Here is a 7,046-nt window from a genome sequence, read left to right on the forward strand (position 1 = left end):
AGTCCAGTTGTGCCACTCAGTTCCCCTGCACAGAACCCAAAAAGATCTGACCTAACAGTGAACAAAATTCATTGGCAGTTTGATATTAATGGGCAAGATCTGTAGTAAAGCCAAAAATTTTTCAAGGAGTCAATATTTATTGCAGCTAACCTTCATGCAAGTTTGCTTTTCAAGTACCAACAGGTTTAAGGATAGAACAGGAAGAGTTTTTGAGGACAACTAGGCTTTTAAAACTTTTTCCAGACTCTTTTCTGCCTGACAGAACATCAGCTGCAATGGTTCAGGTGGAGGTAAAGCTGAGCTGTTACTGAGATGAGAGCAGCTGTGCTGCTTTGCACCAGCTGAGAGCCCAACCAGGTGGGCAGAAATTACTCCTTTCGTTTCAGCAGCATCTGGGATGGAAAGAAAACCCAATTTTGGTGGAGATAGCCTGGGATCCCCTCTGGCTGTGAGTGCAGGGAGCTGTGTTTGCCCAGCCACAGTCCCCAAAGCACAGCCAGCTCCATGGCCAGGAGGGAGCAGCACTGCCCAGCTCCTGGCTGTGCTCAGGAAGCATCACCTCATGGGGCAAAACTGCTGAATTCTGCTTTTAAAAGGAAGGGAATGCTAATTGAATGGGTTCGTGTGCTCAGCTCAGGGTAAGTGGTTCCCTCCGTGGTTTTATCTACTGCTATCAGTTACACTCCAGCTGCCTTCCTGAGCTCACTCTTTTTCCATCAGGATGCTTCTCTTCATAAATGGGTTGTGTTTAGCTGTTTCCTAGGTATAGAGAAAACAAATGTGGGCCTCCCCTGAGGAAAATAAGAGCATTGTTTTGTCTAAAATAATTTTTTTCCCACATGCAGCATAACCTTTGTATGTTGCCAGGTCTGTATTTGATCACCAAAATCAGAAGTTTGGGAGTCAGGTGCCAAATATTTCTTAGCTTTTTAACTGTCTGCAGAATTTTGGTTTTTTCTCCTCATTTCTCTCATCTTTTGCTTAAGTTTTATATTTTTTTTGTCCTTGAGAGTACAGAAAATTCTAGTTCATGAATTACCCATAAGAAACTTAGAGTGAAAATCTGGATTAAATATTTAAGATTTTTTCTAAACAGTTTAATGAAATGAGCAAACACTGTATAGGTATTTTTCTTCCACATGCCAATCATTCCCAGATTATGTTAGCTCCTTAAATTCTTTTGACATGTTAATGGCATCTCATTATTCTATTAATGGTCTGCAGCAGGATTATCTGTATTTATTTTCCGTTAGTGCTGGTGCATCTTGGTTTGCCTGAACAAGAATTAGAAAGTCAAGCTTCCTCTTCCCTTGGAAACTTGGGAGAACTGAAGTTTCCCACAGACATTTTCTCAGTATGGATATTTGGATGGTAAGTTATAATTTTTATTTGCTTTTTTTACCTGTGAGCTTTATTCTTCTGATTTCCTTGAGCACATGAGATGCTGTTTCCCTTTGTTCACTTCCCTCTCTCTCTCTGGAAATGGTCTGAAGCCTTGGAGAATTGCATTTTAAATGTGATTTTGGCTCTTATAAAGAGGAACAAGGAGTGGTGGAGAGAGGGTTGGAAAAGAGACACATAACTAATAATAATAATAATTAAAAAAACCCCAAACCCCAACCCCAGAACACCTTTTGTTCTTAAATGTAGATTCTGTTTCCAAAGTTAACCATCAGAGAGCTGTTAATACAGACTGTGATGATTACAGAATTTCTGTGCTGCAAAGCTGCTTCTCTAATCCCAGAGAATATCCAGACTCAGTCTGGATAACTCAGCCTTTCACTAAGACATGGGCTAAGGAAATTCTGAATTTCCTCTCTATACAAGATCATCATGGTTAGCTCCAGGCAAGCTGATGGATTTCCTGGTGCCTGACACAGTTCTGGTAATGTTGGGATCCAATTTGTAGCTTTAAGAAAGTCAGTATTAAAAAAAAAAAAAAAAAAAAAAAGAAATTTACCTCTGAGAAAGCAAATATTTCCTTCCCTGCACCATTATGTCATAAAGTTCTGGGCCCTGAATTTTTGTGTTGGTTTGACTTGTACCAGAGTTGTTTAATAGCTGATTAGGAAGAGAAATAATTCAGTTTGGTGGTGGCTCCTTTTAAAAGCTCCCTGTGCCCTGTGAGGAGCAGGTGATGCTGCAGTGGGAATCAATGGAAATGTGGAGAGAATGGAAATAAATGTCCCCGTGGGAGGTGTCAGCTGTGCCAGAATTGACAGTGCAAATCTCTCTCCTGAGCTGTGCCAAAATCTGGTGTTTTCCCAGCTTTGCTTCCTCCACCTGCCCACTTCCCTGCAGGTGTCCTGCTGCTGCCTCGGGAAGGTGTCAGAAATTCATCTGCATCAAAACAAATTCTGCCGTGAAAAGCTGCAGAATTTTGTTTTATTTTGAGTCGGATTTTAAAGTCATTTCCTAAATGTTGATTTGTTTGCTTTCAAAACTGCAAAATATGTCCTACAAGAGTGGTTTCAAAGAGAGGTGGCAAACTGTGAATGCACAGCCTGAGCTACCTGAGGTGTCTTTGACAGCAATGAATCAGCAGTGGAGAAATAAATATGTATTTAAGGTAGAAATTAAGAGATATGCCTTCGTGGCCAAGAAGAGTTTGACTCACTGTCCCACCCAAGCACCAGGTGAGTTGCTGTTTTCAAGGCTATCCAGAGGATCTGCTGTTACATTTGCTCCTCTCCAGGTGAATTCCTAAGCCTTCCTCCCAATCCCCTTGTGGGAAATCCTGCTGGAAAACACCCAGGAAAACCCCTGGAGCTGTGTTCCCTTGGAGCCACATCTGAATGCCCTTTCTTGGTGACAGTGACAGACAAACTCAGATTCACTGCCCACTCCAAAAGCACTCCCCATGTCTCTTTGCAGCTTTCATTTTTCTCAGGGTCAGCAATCAGCTGCACCACGAATTTATCAACCATTTCACCTTTTTGTTTCTCTGGCTCTGCTTTCCATCCCTTTGCATGGAATTTCCTGAGAGCTGATTTTTTACCCATCAGTTGGCAGAAGGTCCCAGACAAAGTTGTAAATAAGGAGGTGGCCATGGGGAATTGTGGAATTATTCCACCTTCTTCCTCCTGAGGAAGCAAGGCTGCCTAATTAATACCTTTCTCCAACTGGAGAGGTGCAGAATGGTAATTTGAATCCTGGAAAAGCTGGGATTTATTGTCAGTTCAGAATCCTGGGAGTGCCAACTCTGCACTTCTCCACATCTCCACTTACAGCTGGGATCAATACAGCAGTTGCAGCCTCCACTTGGATATTTTATTTATGGAACACATATTTTGAAACCTTTTTTTTTTTTTCCCTGTTGTTTTTAAAGAGTTACTGATGCTTTGATTTAAGCTAGCCAGGATTTATTTTGCTTTCTTTTAGAAGTGGCACAACAGCTGCTAGTGATGGTGTTTGGTGGAATATTTATATATTTCCCTGTGTGCTCCTGGAGGGACACAGAACCTGTCAATTTGAATTCCATTTAACTTAATTTCTCCTTCAGCCTGCCCTGGCAGTGCTGTTGTCATGAGCAAACCCCATGGCCAGCAGAATGGAATAAAACCTTTGGTGTGTGTGAGAAACATGCTTTGGATAAATGGGGGAAAATCCAGGGAGCTTTCTGTGAGTAACTGGGATTGTTTCAGAGGTTTATTTAAGACAAGGTCACATTTCTGCACATCCCTTTTCCCTGGAGCTGAGGGGATCTCAGCTGATTTGAATCTCTGTTCCACTGCTGCAGCTCTTTCTGCCCTGTGCTGGCATTTACAGGTTGTCCTGGATGTTGTATTTACTGAGGGAGTGCACAGGACATGATCATAAAAATGGGAATTTCTGCTTCCAAATCCTCCACATTCATTGTGTGTGTATGTATAGCTATAATATAGCTATAATTTCTATATATATAGCTATTTCTATATATATATAGCTATTTATATTTATAGCTATAATTTCTATATATATAGAAATATTATATGCAGAGATGTTCTCTGGGTAGACACTGGAGGTGTCCAGGTTCACAGCTCTTTTGGAATTTTTCCGCTTCTCAACCTTAATTTTGCCTTTAAAAAAAGAATTATGCAATTAACAATTATCTAATAAACCCATTTGCAGAAGGGTTTCTTGTGTTTCTAGTCAGCTGCATTCCCATATTGCCTTTGTTCTGTATGCCCTGGTTATTGATCTCTATTAAATTACTGTGAATTTTAACCTTTTTTTTTTTTTTAATCAAGAAAAGAGCAATATCAACTGGACAAAATGGAAATCAGGCAGTTGCCATTTCCATCCTTTGCAGTTAATCCATTCCCACTCTCTGGATTTTGTGCTTTCCTTGTGACTGTTTGGGCCAATCATGAAATTTTGGGGCTTCAGGGAAAAACCTAAGCTTTAAAAAAAGCTTTCATTCAATCCCAACAGTCTGCCCCCACCCCTGTGGGGTATATTTTGGTTTTCCATTCCATAAAACCACAGCCTAACAGCCGAGCTGTTGCCTCAAATGCAAGGTGATGGAAGCCTGGCTGTAGCTTTGATAGATTGCAGGAAGGCTGCATTCATGAATTGTGAATAAGAGCAACAATTCCTCAAATATATATTGTCAAAGCCATTTTCTCTCCAATAACATTGCCCATAAAATGTAACAAATGTAATGGCTATTTTACTTGCAGTTAAAAAGTGCATACAATTGTAATATATCAGTCGTTGTTAAAATGACATCTGGGAATATAGGGAGATTTTTCTTGCCCTGTTTCTGGCTGTTTTTACTACCAGTGTTTCCTGGTAAAGGAATTCATATTAAAGGTTACCTGCTAAAGGTATTCATATTAAAAAGTGCTAGATAGGACACCACCTACATCCATATGGGTATATGCACATAAATAGATATATCTATTTGTTGAAATATGTATTATTGTCTATTGAGTGACACAATCATTTCCCTGTAGGTCACATAATGAACCTCTCTGTGCTCTTTCACTTCCCTCTGTCAAACACAAAGTGGCTGTAGCTGGTCCAGGGCAATCCTGAAAATTATTTGTTCCCAAATCTCATGGAAGGAAGTTCTTGCTGCTCCAAAGATCACCAAACTGAAAGGGATGGTTGGGATTGAGCTGATTTGGTGAAGTCACTCACAGTCAAATTAATTCTTCAACTGCACTTCAAAAGCTCCCTAATGCAGGTTTTTAGGAGCTCCAAAGGTCTGCCAAAGGAATTCAAAGTCCCTTCTGAAGGAGGATTTCTCTGCTCTGAGCAGGCAGCCTGCAATCCTTGATCAGCTGAGCACAAATGCAAAGCTGCCCTTGTGCTGAGGCCAGGATTTCATCCTCCCCGTGGGATTTTGGGGCAGTTCTCATCATGGATGTTTGAAGTCTTTAATAGGAGTGCCGATGGTGAAAATCCCTCTTAACACGCCGTGCATGAGGCACTGACAGAGCATTGTGTTTCCTGTGCAGATCCTCCAGTAATTCATTGCTCAGACTTTAATGCCTCCTTGCTAAACTTCTGCCTTGATCCTGCACGGGAGGCTGTGCTCTCAGAAAACCTGACAGCAGCAGTGCCAGCGACTCCTGCTTTGGACCAAGGCTTTAAAGGCAAATCCTCGGGAGCAGCAAACTGAATTGATGCGTTTCAAAAGCTGCAGAGCCCCTCACCTTAGCTTTGGGTTTAGTGGGTGAGTGGGTCTGGGTCTGCTGGATTATCTGAGGCATTTTCTCCACACTGCCATTGCCTGACAAGCAATCTGGATTAGCCAGCACAGCTCCTTGCACAAGGTGATTGTCCCTGTGAAAGGAGGAAGCGAAAACCAAGGCTCTATTATGAAAATTAATATGGTTAAATATTCCTGCTGTTTTATCCTTCTGCCTTCATTTCCTGAGGCCTTTGATGCTGCTGCATGTGCTTTATAAAGCTCTGTCCTGAACTGGTCACCTCATTAGGTTCAGTGTTTTATTAGTGAGTAATTAAATCCTGTAGATAAAAATCAGAACACAAACTCTATCCAGCTGTCCTTTTGTTTCAAGTAAGGATTTGAAAAGCATTCAGAGCAGATGTGAACTACCTTTGTCGTGGGCAGGACAGAGGGAATGATAGATTTAAAACTCAATTCTTAAATATTTTATAACGCAGTGTGTCACCCAATATTTGTGGACAGAAATTGCTCATCTAAATACATTGTTCTTAAAATTCTAATTCAGTATTTGACAATGGGTTTTAAGTAGATCTTTATGCCCTCCGCCCTCAGTGAGTGCCTTTTGTGGTTGTGTTGAACTCCAGTTGACTTTCACAGGATTCAATCCTCTCAAGGGAGAAGATGACATAACACTGAGTCAGGGATTTGCCACAAGACACAATCCTAAAGGTTTAATACCAGCCAGTCCTAATATAATCATGCTGAAGTTGGGGAAAAATTGAGCAAAGCTGTGATCAAAGGGGTTTTTTTGCTCCTTAGCAGACTGTAGGCTACTTTGGATAATAAAATTACTGGTTCTGTCTAGAGGAGAAGTTGCTATTGTTTTGTAGGATGTCATTTCATTGATGCCTCTTAAAAACCAAGTTCTGTTTCTGAAATCCAAGCAGTGAGTAGTGTTTGTCATGCTCCAATGGATCTACAAAGGATGTACCTCTGGGGAAGTGATCAGGGCTTAACCTTGTCCAGTGTGATTGTCTAAATTCTAATGGCAAACTCAAGAAAAATGCTCCATTGCATCCAAATGGGATAAAAACAAACATGTGCTGATGCCAACTCGTGTTCATGGTGGCATGGAAATGTTCTTCTGGCCCTGATTTCTGTGCTGGAGGAGCCTCTGACAGGGTCCAAGGTCCTGTGTGCCTGAGTTCATCTTTTTCTGGGCTATTTGGGGATATTTCCCTGTCCCTGGGGTTCATTTCTGTCACACTCATTGCATGTTCCTCCCAAATTATTTGTCCATCACCACTGGGTTTTCTTACATCCCAGGCAATGGGAACAGCAAAATCAGGATTCCAGTGGGCTGTGCAGTGAGTCTCAGTGTGAGCATTAATAAAACATGTCTGGAGTGCCAGCTCAGGTCACAGGA

At 41.4% G+C, this 7,046-nt stretch overlaps 1 long non-coding RNA gene across 1 annotated transcript; it reads left to right on the forward strand.

Moving 5' to 3' along the window:
* The first annotated feature begins 342 nt into the window (after window positions 1-342).
* On the forward strand, window positions 343-6,583 carry LOC146432076 (uncharacterized). Its single transcript, XR_014854401.1, has 3 exons — window positions 343-448; window positions 1,254-1,371; window positions 5,445-6,583. It is a non-coding gene; the product is annotated as an uncharacterized LOC146432076 (long non-coding RNA).
* The last annotated feature ends 463 nt before the right edge of the window (window positions 6,584-7,046 follow it).

This window comes from Lichenostomus cassidix, chromosome 11, assembly GCF_008360975.1.
Source record: "Lichenostomus cassidix isolate B80296 chromosome 11, HeHo_3.0, whole genome shotgun sequence".
In the NCBI taxonomy this organism is placed as follows: domain Eukaryota; kingdom Metazoa; phylum Chordata; class Aves; order Passeriformes; family Meliphagidae; genus Lichenostomus; species Lichenostomus cassidix.